The following is a 19,627-nucleotide window of genomic DNA, read 5'->3' on the forward strand; positions in this document are numbered from 1 at the left end:
CCCGTCACCTGGCTGCGGTCTTCATTTGGTGAACGGTTCTTCACTCATAATTGACCTATACAAGAAATAGAGAAGAATAATAAGCAATTCTGCTTTTACATGTAGATGTGTGCCCCAAGAACACAGACACACCGGCTCCAAAAAGTTTAAAAAGTACACATTTCTGTTATTTTAATGTGGCAAATGTGTCAGCTTTAAAGGAGACATATCATGCTAAATCCACTTTCTTGGCTCTTAAATGCATTTTGTTGTATATTTGTAGTGTTTATAAGTACATAAAAGTTGAAATTAATCTCTTCAGGTGCTTTGTTGATATCTTTATATTCTGTTTTGGTCATATTTTCCAACCGGTTCTGATTTTTCTATTATCTATTACGTTTTTTGAACAATTACGTCACAGTATTTGCAGCGGAACTGCTAAATAAGGACATCGACTTCCAGCCCAACACTACGAGCAATCCGCCATTTTATATTTCTCGCTGCGATATTGTAGTCCAAGCTCAAGGATGCAGAAGTTACGAGAGCGTAAGAAATGTACTCACATCTGTGGATAAAGTCATTTTTGTGTGCCCGAGGCACTTTAAGGATAACTACTTCACCAATCTCCGCCAGTATAAAGAAGGATTTACCGATAGACTTCGTCTGATTGAGGGGTCAATTACTTCTTTCTTTGGAGACGACGAGCAGAGCACTTCGGTAAGCAGTTTATAACTTAAAGTAAAAAAGTAAAGTACACGGTGGTCATGGTTTAGCAGTGCTGTTTCTCACTCCGAAGGCTGCAGCCTGCGGAGATCGCTTTTGGGCATCAAGCCTGGTTTAAGTTAACTGAGCATTACATTTGCAAGTCATGAGCATATTACAACAACTTACGATTAACTAAGAATAATAGTAAACTTTATAATTGTTAATATTCTGAAATAAGACCGTCTTGATGACGCATGCAGCCTAGATATGCGACCTCCGGAGGCTGCAGCCTCACACCATTGCGATACCTCAATATGAAGACGTTGTTCTGCAGGTTCGTCGTCTTCATTTTCCTCTCAGTCCGTTTCCGACTCTGGCGCGAACATATAAGGCTGGATGGACAAGTCTTCCGTTGTTGACATTTTGTGAATAACGAGTAAATAAAAAGTTTCTGTGCAGCTAGATAATCGTATCTCTGCTATAAAACTACAAAAATGGCCGAACGGGGTGGAGTTTAACCGAGTGTCACCTCTGCAACCTGGAGAGGGGGCAGGGTATGACGTGCATTTAAAAAGACAGTACCAAAACGAGTTGCTCTTAGATGCACATCAGAAAAGGGGTAGAAAGGGGGCCTGTGGGGCTATAATAATGAGGAATTCAGACCCAAGCATTGCAGTTTCGCTTTACATAGACCACAAATAGATGATTTATATGTAAAAAGGACAGATTTAAAAGCATGATATGTCTGCTTTAAAAGAAGCATACATTACCTTTTAAAGAGGATGCGCACTGCGTGAAATACCTTTACTCCCAGCATAAGCAAGCAATTTTCAAAATGCTTTTAAAAGTAATGGTGATTATCTTACTTGTTTAACTGTTTGTGATTACCATGGAATCATGTCACCATCATTTTTAAGCTTGTAAAGCAAATAATGAAACATTGACTTAGTAGGAAAAAATATTTTGGAAGTAGCGTGATAAATGATGAAGAAAATATTTTGCAAAGTGATGGTTAGCACACGGTTGATGGTACCTAATAAATTCCATCATATTTTTTTTATTCCTACTATGGAAGTCAATGGTGACTATCTGCTGTGGGTTTACCATCATTCCTCAAAATACCTTCTTTTGTGTTACTCAGAAAAAAACTAATCCTCGTGTTGTTGTAAGCCTGTATGCATGAGTAAATGATGACAGAATTATCATCATAAATTGAAATATCCCTTTAAACTGTATTTCCCCCCCTTAAACCTAAACTTATTTTCTTACGGCAAGTCATTTAGGTAATCAAGAAAATACTTTACCCGTTGTCTTTGTGAGTTAAACAAATACAGCTACGCTTCCAGGTCTGTCGACGTTGCTGTGGTTTTTCGACAGCTGTATTATGAAGGGTAGCGAATGAATGAATACATTGCAAAAAATCATTTCTTACTTGTTATTTCGAACTGTTTTCACTGTACAAATATCTAGAAAGTCTTAAAATAAGATGCATTTTTTGATGAGCAAAATGCCCTAAGAAAATAAGCCTAGCCTTTAGGGAGAAAAAAACTCAAAATTTAAGCGAATTTGGGCTTAAAACAAGCAAATAAATCTGCCAAAGGGGTAAGAAACAAATCTAGATATAAACACTTAATTCAAGAAAAATTGTCGTAGCCCATTGGCAGATTTGTTGGCTTGTTTAATGTACATGCATGTACAATATTTCAATTTGTCTTGTATTTATTAGCATTTTGTATTGCCCAACGCTGTCTATGTTGTTTAACTGTTGTCATTTTCTTATAAAAGCCTTTATAATTTATTAGTTTGGATGATTGCCATTCCCGAGAACCTCTTATATTGGAAATAAAAGAATCATCTAAGCATTATTTTGTTGACTGTCTCTTAGACATGTAGCCGTTTGATTGTGGTTCTATTTAATGGCTAGTCTATTCTTTTGGAATGGTCAAACGTCTATTAGATTTTCACTGACAGCCCAAATTAAGCCTTGTTTTAGCCTAGACACATATTCGCTGTCTACTAGAAATTATGTAGTCGTTGAATAGCCGCTTTTTTGATGACTAATGTATTCTTGGGCCGTGGTTAGACGTCTCTTGGATTTTAAGTAAAACGACAAAAGAATCTATTTTTAACACATAGGTCAGGGGAGAGCGCGAACGCAGTCCCCCACTATCAGAAATTTTGCAGTCGAGATTCCCACATTTGGGGAATTCGCAAAGGGTCAGCACAACCGGAGTGCAATGGCTGAGCCTCGCCCTGGGTGAACCACCTTCATGATCATGGTGTCTCCCCTGCCAGGTAAGTATGAGCGACACCCTTTGAGGCCAGACGGCCGCATCTTCCTGTGACCGATCACATCAACGGCGCCCCCGAAGGGCGTCCGACTAACATTTCATTACTGTGTGTGACCAGGTGGAAAGCGCACGAAGCCACGTCTGAGACCAAACATTCTTCGAGATCTACCCTATTTTTATTCCGTTTCCAGCCCGGTTGAACCGTGTAGAGTGAAATATGTGAAACAATTTAAATCAAATGGATTTAAATTGCGCATTCAAATATATGGTTTCGTTATTACAAAGTAACTTTACGTGGAATAGAAACAAAGAAATGTACAGAGCAATCAAGAAACAACGAAAGCATAGCAATTTTAGAACGTGGATAAATAAAAACACAGGGCTCAATGACTTACCCGTTGTCGTTGTGAGTTAAACAAGTACAGCTATGCTTCCAGGTCTGTCGACGTTGCTGTGGATTTTCGACAGCTGTAGTATGAAGGGTAGTGAAAAAAGTTTTCAGGTGTTTTTAACATTCCAATCGGCCTCTTTCGCTTTTGTTGCACCTTCAGCTGTGTCGAGGATGTTTAATTCGTCCTCGGATCACCACCACAAACTTGTAAAGAAAATAATTAAATACATTACAAAAACATTTCTTTATCAGCGTGTTCATTTCCACGCAAGCTTTTCGTTAAACCAATAAAGCCAACGAAAACACAGCAATTTTAAAACACACGTATTAGAAAAAACACCGTCATTCACGCACAAAAGAAGCAAATTCTTTTTTTGTATTTGACTTATTTGTCCCCGAGAAGGGGAGCGCACCATTCGTGGAAACACTGCAATACCATGTTGATGCATGGAGTGGAAGGAGCAAGCTCCGCTTCCGTTTCCGAAGGTCAAAAATCCATTTAACATATAGTCTCCGGATAGGAGACGTATCAGACATTAAACTGATAAGAACAGATACTACACTTGATCTTAGCCAAAAGGCCGAGAAGCGATACCGGAATAGACGCAGCCAAAGGGGGAGCCGGCGAAGGCGCTGGCTTTTGGGGTGGAGGCTAGCGGGCATTTAACTCTATACGTTACAGAGGTAGAACGTTGAGCTAGCAGATCAGAAGTTCATGTTTTCTAAACCCATGCAGAAAACACACACAAACTGTTGGGAAAAAGCAGTCATCGCTTAACCAAACAGAAACATGAAGTAAAGCTTCAGTTAATTTGCTTGCAGCTTGCAGATCCAATACGTCGATCGTAAAGGTAATGCCGGTAGATCGCACATACCTTAACTGTGTATGCTGCTCCACGCCTCCACGAGCTTCGGGAAACAGAGCGCAAAATTGTCATTATGGTCTTGGATTAACTGTGAAACATGCTTTGCCTTTCTTCTCAAATGTGTTTTCATAAATCTTACGCTGTCCGCTGCAGCTCAGTCGTCTAACTTCTGAAATTTACCAGGATGCGCATTTTTTCCTTGATGCAGGAACTGATCCACGCTCATGAGAGAGAGAGAGAGAATTTAGAATTTTCAAAAAACCTTTATTACAAATTAAAACATTTTCATAACCTCAAATCAGAAAAAACAAAGGGGAAAAAAAATATATATATATAGTAACGGAAATAACAAAAAATAAGCCAACATAGGAGCAAAGACGAAATCATCTTCAATAACCAGACACAGAGCTCCTCCATAATACCAAATCAATTCAAAAGAAAGAAGATCATTCATTGCTTTTAAGTATCTAAAACCAATAAGGATTCTAGATTTAACTTATTTTAAAAACTGCTAATATATCATGGCTTCCAGGTCTGTCAACGTTGCTGTGGTTTTTCGACAGCTGTAATATGAAGGGTAGAGTGAAAAAAAATGTTTAAGTGTTTTGAACATCCCAATCTGTTCGTTTACTTAGTATTTTATTCATGTTTTCGAGTTAAAAAATAATTCTTAAATCAAGATACATTTACTTAATAAGCAAAGTGGCTTAGAATTTAAGTCTTGTTTACTGAAATAAATTCTAAAATGTAATAGGTTAAGGCTTAAAACAAGTAAAAATATCTGCCAGTGGGGTAAGAAAAATAAACCTAAATTGAGTTTATTATTGAATTAAGTTGAAACTAGAATTAAGTTTATTTTTCTTACCCCGCTGGCAGATATTTTTTACTTGTTTTAAATATAAACCTGTTGATTTTTATAATTTATTTCAATTATTACAAAGTATATGATCTGATTTTTTAATCGCGGTGTTTGTTTTATTCCTCGTTTCTTTTCCGTGCATTTGCTTTATTTATTTATTTTTGCTTGTTGCATTTAAATGCACGTTTGATTTGTTGCCACATTATTCTGTGTTAATGTATTTTTTAACATGTTTATAAACAAAAAGTGCGTTATTATAATTAATTATATGGCTGTGAATTCCCAGCAAACACAAAACGCTTTTATAACAATTTTCTATTACAATACATAATATCTTAAGCCACTTTGCTTACCAAGTAAATGTATCTCCATTTAAGAATTGTCAGATATTCACAAGAAAACAAGACAAAAACAGTAAGTAAGATATTCATTTACTTTTTTCTTTCAAACATGAATTTACAGACGGCTGGAAATTTTAAATAAAATAACTAGACATACCTATTCGGGTCTGCTCCCATTTGCTGTGATGACGGGGACTTAGTCCAAAGCACATTTTGAGGAATACTTACACATTTTACTTCTTATTTCTTTGAAATTAATTATTATTTATTTTTAATTACAAAGTATGCGATCTGATTTTTTTAATCGTGGTGTGTGTTTTATTCCTCGTTTCCTTTCCATGCATTTGCTTTATTTATTTATGTATTTATTTTTTGCTTGTTGCATTTAAATGCACATTTGATTTGTTGCCACATTATTCTGTGTTAATGTATTTTAACATGTTTATAAACAAAAAGTGCGTTATTATGATTAATTCTATAGCTGTGAAATATATAAAAGAATTCCCAGCAAACACAAAACGTTTTTATAACGTTTTTGTATTTGCTGGGTTGGCATCACTTTCTTTAGCTCACACAACATTCTACCAAAAAACAGCAGATCATTTTCTACTAGATAACTCCATACACTATGGATTAAAAATGTCCCGACTGCGAACCTGATAAAACCCAGGTAAAAAGCAAATACAAATAAACCATTTTGATTTAGCAAAAGTTTACAAATAAATGCACTCCCTGCACACAACAAGCACGTCTAGTTACCATTCATATTTTGCGTGATTTAAGTTTCATCGCATACATTTTGGAAGGCACACGATAAAAACAAAATAAGGCTTTTAATGTATGCAGACTTCATTCTCCGTTGAGGGCTTATCAATCATAATAAACGCTGTTAACTCTTCTCATTGAATGGTCTAAATCCAATGCTGGTAAAGAAATCAAATGTGCATTTCAACGCAACAAGCAAGCCGTAAAGCAATGGATGCAGGCAAACAAACGAGGAATAGCACATACACCACGATTAGATCATCGGGTCTCATACTTTGGAATTAATAAGAAATAATTATTCAGTCTAAAGAAATAAGAAGTAAAATGTCTAAGTATTTCTCCAAATGTGCAGACTCATTACAATAAACGGGAGCAGACACGAATAGTTATGTATGTCTCGTTATTTTATTTAAAATTGACATATGATATATTTTGATAATACGAAATGCTAAAAAAATAATATAACACCAATCGACAATATCTGTTATTGTTATTTTTACAAGTAAATTCATGTGTAGGATAAAACAAAGCAGCTGTCAGTCCATACTATATTGAGTGGCCATCGTAGTGGTGCAACCTGAACGATGTTTTCCCTACTTCTGGTCAAAGGCGCCATTTTGTGAAATAGGCATATAGGTGACGCTGGAGCACGCGGCCATTGTCTCTGTTCAACAAAACAAGTGTATATATACACATACGCATATTTTTCCTCAATCAATCACCGAATACAAGGTGCAATTCGATGCCAACTGGCCCTTCTCTCTGGTTTCATGTTTGTAAGGAAAATTAAGGGGGAAATTACGATAGCATTTCAGCCAAACATTCATTCGTGCCACGCTGCTTTTCTTTGAACGAAAAAAAAAACCCTCTGCTCCCCCTACACAATTTCTTCTCCTGTTATTTTATGCTTAAAACAAGCAAATAAATCTGCCTACAGGGTAAGAAAAAATTCGTTAACTTTTCCCATAAACACTTAATTCAAGAAAAATTGTCCCACCCCACTGGCCATTTTTTATCCACAATACACATTCGATGTCTGCACGCACCATTGTCTTTGTTCAACGGAAACAATTCTGTTGCGTTTTTCTTTGAACAAAGTGCTCCGCCTAGATAATTTGACCCATATTCACATGGGTTTGTTTCTCGTTTTTTCTTTGAGAACAATCTATATAGCGCTTTCCACAATCGTTTTGGTGTTAGCTTTACGTAAAATAGAAACACAGAAAAGTACTGAGCGATGGAGAAACCACGAAGCGGAACATATTATGACCACGGATTGGCAAACAAACTGGCAACCACGCACAAAAGAAGCAAACTCTGGTTTTAAACTCACCTTATTTGTCCCCGGAAAGCGCCAGAGTCGATGCACGGAGTGGACGGAGCAAGCCTCGCTTCCATAGCCGAAGGTCAAAAATCCATTCAAACATGTAGTCCCCGGTGTCCACTCGATTTTACCCAAAAAGCCGAGGAGCGATACCGCAATGGCATCCGGAGAAGGCGCTGGCTGTCGGGATGGAGGTTAGCGGGTCAGAGGTCCGGCACTGAAGGTCTGCGTTCATTACTCACCGTGTGCATTTCACTCTATACTTGTAAAAAAACCATACAAATACATACAGAAACAGTTATCACTCATACAAAAAGAAACACGAAGGTAAAGCTTCAGTTCATTTGCTCGCTGAATGCTTTTTGCATGCACATACAAAACTGAACAAAACTGATATACTGAACAAAATAGGCCCCAAAATTGAGGAACACCAGTTGTTTAGTTAAACTGATTGAATAGCACTTTGCTTTCTATTTGTTAAATATGAAATGAGACAATAAATTACAAATTACATTTCAATGCCTGCAGCGTGTTCATGTCCACACCACAAATAAAACCGTGTGACCCTTTTTTTTGGTTTAAAGATTGAAAGTTTCGAACCTACGCAACACTCTAAAGACAAATGCTCCTAAATAGTACCAAATAAGGGTTCTTCAGCTTGTAACCATAGCAGAACCCGTTTTTTTGGTACTATATAGAACCTTTTTATACGGTTCTATAAAGAATCTTGTCTTGAAAAATGCTCACCTCAGTGGTGCTATAAAGAACGATTAATTTATCAGCTGTCAGGAGTGACATTTTTGTTATTTATCCACTTTCTAATGTATAGCACTTGATAAGGATTAACAGTTTAAAAACAGAAATGCAAGACATCAGAAAATACATTTATTTTTTACTTTCATAACATGAGAGGTGTCATACAATAACAAATATGTGCTTTAAAATCACATTCCTAAGTTAAAAATATACATAAAAATAGATATATGGATCATTACACAAATCACTACTCAAAGGAAATATGTTAAATAACTGCTTCAATATTAATTAACAATAACGTTTGGCCAAGGCAGTCCTTGTAAATAGACATATAAATAGACAAATAAAATCATGACATATATGCCATAGAGCCTGAGATAGAGAAAAATAATAAGGAATTCTGCTTTTACTACCATCTCAGAAATATTGCCAGAATTGGAGGTTTTGTCTCAAGACAGGACTTAGAGAAACTTGTTCATGCTTTCATCACCAGCAGGGCCGATTATTGCAATGGACAATGGTTTAAAAAAGTACTGTTACTTGTTTAAAAACCACTTCATGGCTACAGGCCGAAATACATGACAGATATGCTAATCGAATATGAAACCGATTACTCGGAGCAATAGGATCAGGTCATTTAGAAAAAACAGGGGTTCACTCAAAACAAGGTGCATCAGCATTTAGTTATTATCAGCTTTCAGAAGAGATCAGATGTGCTTCAACAGTAGACACTTTTAAATCTAGATTAAAAACACATCAGTTTAACTTTGCATTTACTGAATGATTTAAAACAGTACGAATAAAACAGTACAAAAGAATAAAACAGTATGAACCTTACCTGTTATAAAGGGAATGAAGCTTACGGTATGGTGCTTACCTGCAGAAATAAATAAAGTACAATAAGAACACACAGAACTTCAATTTTCAAAATTATTTTAACAATAAATGATGATTATTTTACTGGTTTACCTGTTTGCGATTACCACAGAATCCCGTCACCTGGCTGCGGTCTTCATTTGGTGAACGGTTCTTCACTCATAATTGACCTATACAAGAAATAGAGAAGAATAATAAGCAATTCTGCTTTTACATGTAGATGTGTGCCCCAAGAACACAGACACACCGGCTCCAAAAAGTTTAAAAAGTACACATTTCTGTTATTTTAATGTGGCAAATGTGTCAGCTTTAAAAGAAGCATACATTACCTTTTAAAGAGGATGCGCACTGCGTGAAATACCTTTACTCCCAGCATAAGCAAGCAATTTTCAAAATGCTTTTAAAAGTAATGGTGATTATCTTACTTGTTTAACTGTTTGTGATTACCATGGAATCATGTCACCATCATTTTTAAGCTTGTAAAGCAAATAATGAAACATTGACTTAGTAGGAAAAAATATTTTGGAAGTAGCGTGATAAATGATGAAGAAAATATTTTGCAAAGTGATGGTTAGCACACGGTTGATGGTACCTAATAAATTCCATCATATTTTTTTTATTCCTACTATGGAAGTCAATGGTGACTATCTGCTGTGGGTTTACCATCATTCCTCAAAATACCTTCTTTTGTGTTACTCAGAAAAAAAACTAATCCTCGTGTTGTTGTAAGCCTGTATGCATGAGTAAATGATGACAGAATTATCATCATAAATTGAAATATCCCTTTAAACTGTATTTCCCCCCCTTAAACCTAAACTTATTTTCTTACGGCAAGTCATTTAGGTAATCAAGAAAATACTTTACCCGTTGTCTTTGTGAGTTAAACAAATACAGCTACGCTTCCAGGTCTGTCGACGTTGCTGTGGTTTTTCGACAGCTGTATTATGAAGGGTAGCGAATGAATGAATACATTGCAAAAAATCATTTCTTACTTGTTATATCGAACTGTTTTCACTGTACAAATATCTAGAAAGTCTTAAAATAAGATGCATTTTTTGATGAGCAAAATGCCCTAAGAAAATAAGCCTAGCCTTTAGGGAGAAAAAAACTCAAAATTTAAGCGAATTTGGGCTTAAAACAAGCAAATAAATCTGCCAAAGGGGTAAGAAACAAATCTAGATATAAACACTTAATTCAAGAAAAATTGTCGTAGCCCATTGGCAGATTTGTTGGCTTGTTTAATGTACATGCATGTACAATATTTCAATTTGTCTTGTATTTATTAGCATTTTGTATTGCCCAACGCTGTCTATGTTGTTTAACTGTTGTCATTTTCTTATAAAAGCCTTTATAATTTATTAGTTTGGATGATTGCCATTCCCGAGAACCTCTTATATTGGAAATAAAAGAATCATCTAAGCATTATTTTGTTGACTGTCTCTTAGACATGTAGCCGTTTGATTGTGGTTCTATTTAATGGCTAGTCTATTCTTTTGGAATGGTCAAACGTCTATTAGATTTTCACTGACAGCCCAAATTAAGCCTTGTTTTAGCCTAGACACATATTCGCTGTCTATTAGAAATTATGTAGTCGTTGAATAGCCGCTTTTTTGATGACTAATGTATTACTCAAAAAAATGATTCTTGTCAGTAATTGATATTAAGCAAACAATCCAAATTAAATATATTTGAAAAAATGTAAAATAAATGTTATCTGTCTGAATTACTCGTACACAACATGAATGTGATGTATTTAAGAGCAATCTGATCAAATTACATAAACCATACTTAATTGGATACCATAAGGCGCAATGCCAGGTGTTGCGCATGCGCTTGATTACCTAAACTTCCGGTGGCGCCAAGGAGGCAAGTGGACGACGGCGCAATTCTGATTCAGCAGCAAGGAATATATTTGAATTATTCATAGAAGGTAAGATGTTTTTTATATCTATAAATGATTTAAATTCATTATCAACTTGTAATAATTTGATAAAAAACTTGTTCTAACTAAAATCTGAACTTGCCCGGAATGCACGAATTAACTTAATATTTCCGGATTTCGTTTTTTTTTTTAAACGACGTACTCTCGATTGGCTGTGTTTATTATTTATTTATCTAGGCAGGTAACTTTAAGCATGTATTATTAAAAAAATACAAAAAAACCTTACTGAAAATTACAGCTTCATCATCTCGATGTTTATTGCCATTAGGCCAAAACGTTGCACACACGAAACACACAAAATCGATCGTATATGAGAGTTAAATAAGTTACATTTGAAAGTTTATAGGATATCTCGTTGAAACAAATCTCTTCGTTTAACTGATCCTTAATGACATCAAAGTACCGCGAGAGCGATTTGAGAGCTGTGCTCTTACAACTGTCTCGCGGGACTTGATGTCATACTATAATGGTTCTGCGCATCAACGGTAACGCCGTCATTGAGCTTTGTCTCTCGACGTACTTTTTCAGAAATATCATTTGCACATATTCAGAAATGTTCTACAAGGACATTATTGAGCGCATTCGCGTTATTTGCATGCAAAGGTGTTTAGGATTTTGCGTTTAAACTTGTAAAGTGTCGAATCCACGACTTCATGAAGTGAAACATACATTCTTTTTAATGGTGAGTACAAGAAATCTAATATGCCGTTTTTACTATTGCAGAGAACCCATTAGTGTCATTATTCCAGCATATTTTGACTACGTTTGGGACAATCACTCACTTAAGGTTTGTGTGTTTTTTGTTGCTGTTGCTTTTTAAGGATACGAGTTGTTTACATGGACATGTGTATAGGATTTTACGTTTAAACAACTCCATGAAGGGAAACATGCATTATTTTTAATGCTGAGTACAAGAAATCTAACTCTATGTTGTCTTTACTATTGCAGGGACCCCAACAGTGTCATTATTCCAGCATGTTTTGATTACGTTTAGGACAATCACTAAGTTAAGGTTTGTATTTTTTTGTGTTGCTTTTTATTTTAAGGATATGAGTTGTTTACATGCAAACTTGTATAGGATTTTGCATTTAAACAAATCCATGAGGTGAAACATGCATTCTTTCAATGCTGAGTACAAGAAATAGAATATGTCGTCTTTATTGCAGAGACCTCATTTGTATCATTGACCATGTTTACCTGCACTCTCAATGGGATTTTGTCAATTGTGATTATACTTTACTAAACACTAAACACAATACTTCGATAAAAATAATGCCATTAAGTTATAATCACAGTAAGTAGTTGTATTAAAATGGGTGGCATATGCAGTTTTTAATCGCAGGATGTGGCCATGTAAATACTTTAATCGCATCTGTATATCGCTCTATAACTGAAGTGCCTTTTTTCCTATAAGATAAACGCTGAATTCATGCGGATAACAACAGTGCGACTCCTGACCAAGTTCTTGGGGCAGCTGGATGGATACGCGGTAAACCTACATAAGGTTTTCAAAAGCAAAGGAGGTGCTTCTGGACAGAATATATCACGCATAATGGCAATTGCTGACAAGGTGTGGTAAAATGTATTTTGTTTCTATTCAGAACTAATTACAATTATTGCACTATAATCTTTTTATTTAATATTGTTTTATTATTTTCTAGCGTGATGACATACACCTCGAACGAGACTGTGTCATAAAGAGTCTGTGTGTGTATCTCAATGAGGACATCACAACACTTTTGAAAGAATTCATGGTTTGTATATGTTCTTTATATATAGATATAAACTCATTTCTAAGCTGTATGTGTCTAATATTTCAGTTAAACTGAACCGGGTTAATGTTGTTTTTTTCTTCTGGCTTTAGGACTGCAACCCTGAAGAAGCTGAGAGACGAATTTCTGAGACTATGGGGCTTTGTGATCCATAGAAGGTGCTGGTGCTGAAGAGAAACTAGGGGATGTTGGAGTAGTGATAGAGGGTGTGATGCTGCTTCAACGCTTGAAAATCTTTCCTTTGGATTAGTGATCTTGTTCGGACTGATCTACGCTCTCAACTTAAGCTATCTTCAGAGCCTCATTCATATTTGAATTCTTCTAGAAGGTACTGATGAATTTGGATGACAACAAGCTGCCCTCAAAAGTTTAAGCTCTTAAAACCAAAATTTTGAGTGAAAATTGCATTTTTGGATTGCTTGGATTTTTCCAACAACTGTAAGTACATTTGAAAACTTGTGAACTTTTGGATTTGTTATACAAACTGATAACAATAATGCACCTTGTAGCTCTGATACTCTTGACACAAAAGTTGTTAGCTCTTGTGCTATTGAGCCAGTAGGAAACTCATTTTTTGCCCTAAATGTTTAAACTTGTCTTGCCAAAATTATGGCAAGATATGTTATGTACAGTTATATATAAATGAAAAGGAAAGTAACTTGTCCTAAAGAATGTGTTTTATTTTAAACGGTTGCCTTAATTTGTTAAGTACCTTTATTACTTGCTCAGAGTGGATGTTACCTTTGACTTGTTGAGCAATTGCAACACAATAAATGCATACAGTAATAAGTAAACATGTTTTGCCCATTTATTTAACAGAATTAACAGAAACAAGAGTTATATAAAGCAATAGCAATAAGTTATTTGAAAAGAATAAAGTTTATTTATCACACAGTCTTAAAACCCAGTTCATTGATTTACATAAAATTTATTTAATTCATTCAGATCAACTGAACGTAATGGTGTAGCTTAAACCAAAATGTTAACATTTACATTAGATTTATGTGAATAAATTGGATGGAAAATTGACATGCAATTGAAATACATAAGTTTTAACTTTTGGGGTTAAATATTTTTTTGAGTGATATGGGCCGTGGTTAGACGTCTCTTGGATTTTACGTAAAACGACAAAAGAATCTATTTTTAACACATAGGTCAGGGGAGAGCGCGAACGCAGTCCCCCACTATCAGAAATTTTGCAGTCGAGATTCCCACATTTGGGGAATTCGCAAAGGGTCAGCACAACCGGAGTGCAATGGCTGAGCCTCGCCCTGGGTGAACCACCTTCATGATCATGGTGTCTCCCCTGCCAGGTAAGTATGAGCGACACCCTTTGAGGCCAGACGGCCGCATCTTCCTGTGACCGATCACATCAACGGCGCCCCCGAAGGCCGTCCGACTAACATTTCATTACTGTGTGTGACCAGGTGGAAAGCGCACGAAGCCACGTCTGAGACCAAACATTCTTCGAGATCTACCCTATTTTTATTCCGTTTCCAGCCCGGTTGAACCGTGTAGAGTGAAATATGTGAAACAATTTAAATCAAATGGATTTAAATTGCGCATTCAAATATATGGTTTCGTTATTACAAAGTAACTTTACGTGGAATAGAAACAAAGAAATGTACAGAGCAATCAAGAAACAACGAAAGCATAGCAATTTTAGAACGTGGATAAATAAAAACACAGGGCTCAATGACTTACCCGTTGTCGTTGTGAGTTAAACAAGTACAGCTATGCTTCCAGGTCTGTCGACGTTGCTGTGGATTTTCGACAGCTGTAGTATGAAGGGTAGTGAAAAAAGTTTTCAGGTGTTTTTAACATTCCAATCGGCCTCTTTCGCTTTTGTTGCACCTTCAGCTGTGTCGAGGATGTTTAATTCGTCCTCGGATCACCACCACAAACTTGTAAAGAAAATAATTAAATACATTACAAAAACATTTCTTTATCAGCGTGTTCATTTCCACGCAAGCTTTTCGTTAAACCAATAAAGCCAACGAAAACACAGCAATTTAAAGAAACACACGTATTAGAAAAAACACCGTCATTCACGCACAAAAGAAGCAAATTCTTTTTTTGTATTTGACTTATTTTTCCCCGAGAAGGGGAGCGCACCATTCATGGAAACACTGCAATACCATGTTGATGCATGGAGTGGAAGGAGCAAGCTCCGCTTCCATTTCCGAAGGTCAAAAATCCATTTAACATATAGTCTCCGGATAGGAGACGTATCAGACATTAAACTGATAAGAACAGATACTACACTTGATCTTAGCCAAAAGGCCGAGAAGCGATACCGGAATAGACGCAGCCAAAGGGGGAGCCGGCGAAGGCGCTGGCTTTTGGGGTGGAGGCTAGCGGGCATTTAACTCTATACGTTACAGAGGTAGAACGTTGAGCTAGCAGATCAGAAGTTCATGTTTTCTAAACCCATGCAGAAAACACACACAAACTGTTGGGAAAAAGCAGTCATCGCTTAACCAAACAGAAACATGAAGTAAAGCTTCAGTTAATTTGCTTGCAGCTTGCAGATCCAATACGTCGATCGTAAAGGTAATGCCGATAGATCGCACATACCTTAACTGTGTATGCTGCTCCACGCCTCCACGAGCTTCGGGAAACAGAGCGCAAAATTGTCATTATGGTCTTGGATTAACTGTGAAACATGCTTTGCCTTTCTTCTCAAATGTGTTTTCATAAATCTTACGCTGTCCGCTGCAGCTCAGTCGTCTAACTTCTGAAATTTACCAGGATGCGCATTTTTTCCTTGATGCAGGAACTGATCCACGCTCATGAGAGAGAGAGAGAGAATTTAGAATTTTCAAAAAACCTTTATTACAAATTAAAACATTTTCATAACCTCAAATCAGAAAAAACAAAGGGGAAAAAATATATATATATATATATATATATAGTAACGGAAATAACAAAAAATAAGCCAACATAGGAGCAAAGACGAAATCATCTTCAATAACCAGACACAGAGCTCCTCCATAATACCAAATCAATTCAAAAGAAAGAAGATCATTCATTGCTTTTAAGTATCTAAAACCAATAAGGATTCTAGATTTAACTTATTTTAAAAACTGCTAATATATCATGGCTTCCAGGTCTGTCAACGTTGCTGTGGTTTTTCGACAGCTGTAATATGAAGGGTAGAGTGAAAAAAAATGTTTAAGTGTTTTGAACATCCCAATCTGTTCGTTTACTTAGTATTTTATTCATGTTTTCGAGTTAAAAAATAATTCTTAAATCAAGATACATTTACTTAATAAGCAAAGTGGCTTAGAATTTAAGTCTTGTTTACTGAAATAAATTCTAAAATGTAATAGGTTAAGGCTTAAAACAAGTAAAAATATCTGCCAGTGGGGTAAGAAAAATAAACCTAAATTGAGTTTATTATTGAATTAAGTTGAAACTAGAATTACGTTTATTTTTCTTACCCCGCTGGCAGATATTTTTTTACTTGTTTTAAATATAAACCTGTTGATTTTTATAATTTATTTCAATTATTACAAAGTATACGATCTGATTTTTTAATCGCGGTGTTTGTTTTATTCCTCGTTTCTTTTCCGTGCATTTGCTTTATTTATTTATTTTTGCTTGTTGCATTTAAATGCACGTTTGATTTGTTGCCACATTATTCTGTGTTAATGTATTTTTTAACATGTTTATAAACAAAAAGTGCGTTATTATAATTAATTATATGGCTGTGAATTCCCAGCAAACACAAAACGCTTTTATAACAATTTTCTATTACAATACATAATATCTTAAGCCACTTTGCTTACCAAGTAAATGTATCTCCATTTAAGAATTGTCAGATATTCACAAGAAAACAAGACAAAAACAGTAAGTAAGATATTCATTTACTTTTTTCTTTCAAACATGAATTTACAGACGGCTGGAAATTTTAAATAAAATAACTAGACATACCTATTCGGGTCTGCTCCCGTTTGCTGTGATGACGGGGACTTAGTCCAAAGCACATTTTGAGGAATACTTACACATTTTACTTCTTATTTCTTTGGAATTAATTATTATTTATTTTCAATTACAAAGTATGCGATCTGATTTTTTTAATCGCGGTGTTTGTTTTATTCCTCGTTTCTTTTCCATGCATTTGCTTTATTTATTTATTTTCTGCTTGTTGCATTTAAATGCACATTTGATTTGTTGCCACATTATTCTGTGTTAATGTATTTTTTAACATGTTTATCAACAAAAAGTGCGTTATTATAATTAATTATATGGGCCATTCTACCGAATTGGTGCAAATTGACACTTCAAAACTTCTTGAAAAAAGTGTGTTTTTTCCTGCAAGCTTTGTAGTCATAAACATAGTAGAACATCTAAGGAACACTAATCTACTGATTGGACACTTTAGTTTCCTAGCGTGTTTTTATACAGTTTCGAAATGTTTTCTCTCTCCCAAAATGTGTCACTACCGAAACACAACAACATTTGATATAAAAATTAGGTTTTTAATAGCCTATTCTGATTTTCTTTACATTAACCTTCTAAATATATTTTTTACATTTTTTTAAAGACAGTTTCATTGTTATATCGATTAGAAATATAATTTTAACAAAACTATAAGCGTGGTTTATCAAATGAAATGCATTTTGAAAGCATTATTTCTCTGTAATTGCCATACATGCACTGATACAGATTTGAAATTCAAGGATTCATTAGTTTAAATTTTTATCTAACTAAATAAAATTATATAATCTTTTCTGACAACAAAACCTATTTTATTTTTCTAGAACATTATTTGTTTCGGTCGTGACAGTAATGTTTCGTTAGTGACATCCATATTGGATTGTCCATATTTTGTTTAAAAAAAAATAATTAGTTAGTCAAAAATGATTGGCATTATGCAGTCAAAACATACAGCACAAAAAATATCTAAAGCAACACCACATAAAAGCACTTTGCACTGACATTACGCTGATGACGGATAGTTCAGACCTTAAAGGGATGCAAGATAGCCGATTTTTGCGAGTTTTATGTGTATCGTGTATATTTTATGTGTTTATGTGTATACTGGCCAATATGTGGCTGCTGTGTTCACCGACATTGTCACTGGCATTATTTACAGAGTGCAGGAAGCCGCAAGCGATTGCAGGTCATGTGACTAAAAACAAACAACCTTTCCGTGACAACATTGTAAGCTCGGCCTAACAGCTGATCATAACTTGACAAAGCGGGTTTTTATTTCTATATAATTTTTTTATTTATATATATTTGTAGTAATAAAGTGCTAGAAATCAATATCCTTTGCTGATAGTTCCTCATCATTGTGGAGAGTGCAGTTCATGGTTCCATAGAACCATCACCTTTTTTAAATATCGTTTTTTTTTAAGTTCAATAAATGTTACTTTTTTAAATTGAGACATTTATAATGTAAACTGAGTGAGCAAAAGCAGTATCGGCTCCAAGTATCGGCTCAAGAAAATAGGCAGCCTGTATCGGCTAAGGCTAATGAAACAAAAATCGGTATCGGCATTGGCACAAAAAAAGTCCATATGGGTCAATCTCTAAAAAGAACTATACACACAGAACTGTCTTTTAACCATCTTCCTGTGTTTGTCCTGTCTTTTCCTCCATTCTTTTCTGACATTTCTTTGCTCCCTGTCAGATAATTGTTTGATACTTTTCAGCATCCTTTCTTCCCTGCATTTTTGATTTCGTTCTCTTTGCTTTTTTAAGTATTCTTGGTCAGGGCTCCAGACTAACTTTTTTTACTAGGAGCAAAGTGGCCCCCAACTGAAAATTTTAGGGGCGCAACCAAAAAAATTAGGGGCACACACCGTAAATCAACATGCTAACCAAATAATCACATTTCTACAAAATTCCACTGTATTACTAATACATACTTTGATGATAGATGCAGAAAGTACAATGTGCTGTTTCAAATTCACTGTCACATCAGAAAAAAAGTCAAATTTACTAGTCGCACATGTGCGAATGGATGTAAAATTCAGTGGCACACTCTCAAATTTTGGTTGCAAAATACCACCAATTGGTGGCAGTCTGGAGCCCTGTTGGTACCTTTCTGGGTCCTCCCTCGATCTTTGTCTGTATTTTCTCAGTCTGTCCGCTCTACTTTCATCTTTCCGTCTATGCATATTGGCAATTCCTCTCTCTCTGTAGCTATCTCTACAAATTAACCAAAGATATTTACATTTACATTATTAGTGTGAGCCTGCCCTGTCTACACTTAACAATGACATGTCAATTTACTATGATACCATGTGCTATCTGTTATATAAATTATATGATGCAATCAGTCAAAGTCCCGCTAAATTAGCGCAGAAAGTTTTCCATGAGACCAGAGGTAGAATCATTTAGCCTTCATTTATCTCAATAATGAGTCAAGCTACTATGAATTAATTAAATTAATCTGGCCTAGTTTGTAGTCCTAGTCAAATCGCATACAACATTACAGAAATATGACTGACAAATTATTTGTACTGAAAAAGAATATATGTGCACTTGAAAGTTTCTATTTATTTATTAAAATAAAGAAACAAGTGTCATTTTGTCACTACCGAAACAATCACGTCACAACCGAAAAGTCAACAAATGTTTCGGTTGTGACTGTTTCGGTAGTGACAATTTAAGCTAACTTTGATCCTACTGCTAAGAAGCTAATTAGTACATAGTTAGCCAGCACAGTTCTCGACATTGAAACATGAGTAAAACCTAAATGACCAGTAGAAAAAAATTTAAAAAATCAATTAATCATTAAAAATGT

At 35.3% G+C, this 19,627-nt stretch overlaps 1 long non-coding RNA gene and 4 other non-coding genes across 6 annotated transcripts; 1 reads left to right on the forward strand and 4 right to left on the reverse strand.

Moving 5' to 3' along the window:
• Positions 1-2,822: 2,822 nt before the first annotated feature.
• On the reverse strand, positions 2,823-2,987 carry LOC141282590 (U1 spliceosomal RNA). The gene has a single exon (XR_012337387.1). It is a non-coding gene; the product is annotated as a U1 spliceosomal RNA (small nuclear RNA).
• Positions 2,988-3,768: 781 nt separating this feature from the next.
• LOC141282637 (U2 spliceosomal RNA) lies at positions 3,769-3,959 on the reverse strand. The gene has a single exon (XR_012337437.1). It is a non-coding gene; the product is annotated as a U2 spliceosomal RNA (small nuclear RNA).
• A 7,634-nt stretch (positions 3,960-11,593) lies between these two features.
• On the forward strand, positions 11,594-12,846 carry LOC135765739 (uncharacterized). Of its 2 annotated transcripts, none has more exons than XR_012337251.1 (4): positions 11,594-11,777; positions 12,044-12,107; positions 12,510-12,665; positions 12,757-12,846. It is a non-coding gene; the product is annotated as an uncharacterized lncRNA (long non-coding RNA). The 2 variants fall into 2 exon arrangements; XR_010541001.1 differs by having other exon boundaries at positions 11,760-11,882.
• A 1,177-nt stretch (positions 12,847-14,023) lies between these two features.
• LOC135765783 (U1 spliceosomal RNA) lies at positions 14,024-14,188 on the reverse strand. Its single transcript, XR_010541045.1, has one exon. It is a non-coding gene; the product is annotated as a U1 spliceosomal RNA (small nuclear RNA).
• A 783-nt stretch (positions 14,189-14,971) lies between these two features.
• On the reverse strand, positions 14,972-15,162 carry LOC135765764 (U2 spliceosomal RNA). The gene has a single exon (XR_010541026.1). It is a non-coding gene; the product is annotated as a U2 spliceosomal RNA (small nuclear RNA).
• Positions 15,163-19,627: the final 4,465 nt, after the last annotated feature.

Source organism: Paramisgurnus dabryanus, chromosome 9 (assembly GCF_030506205.2).
Source record: "Paramisgurnus dabryanus chromosome 9, PD_genome_1.1, whole genome shotgun sequence".
In the NCBI taxonomy this organism is placed as follows: domain Eukaryota; kingdom Metazoa; phylum Chordata; class Actinopteri; order Cypriniformes; family Cobitidae; genus Paramisgurnus; species Paramisgurnus dabryanus.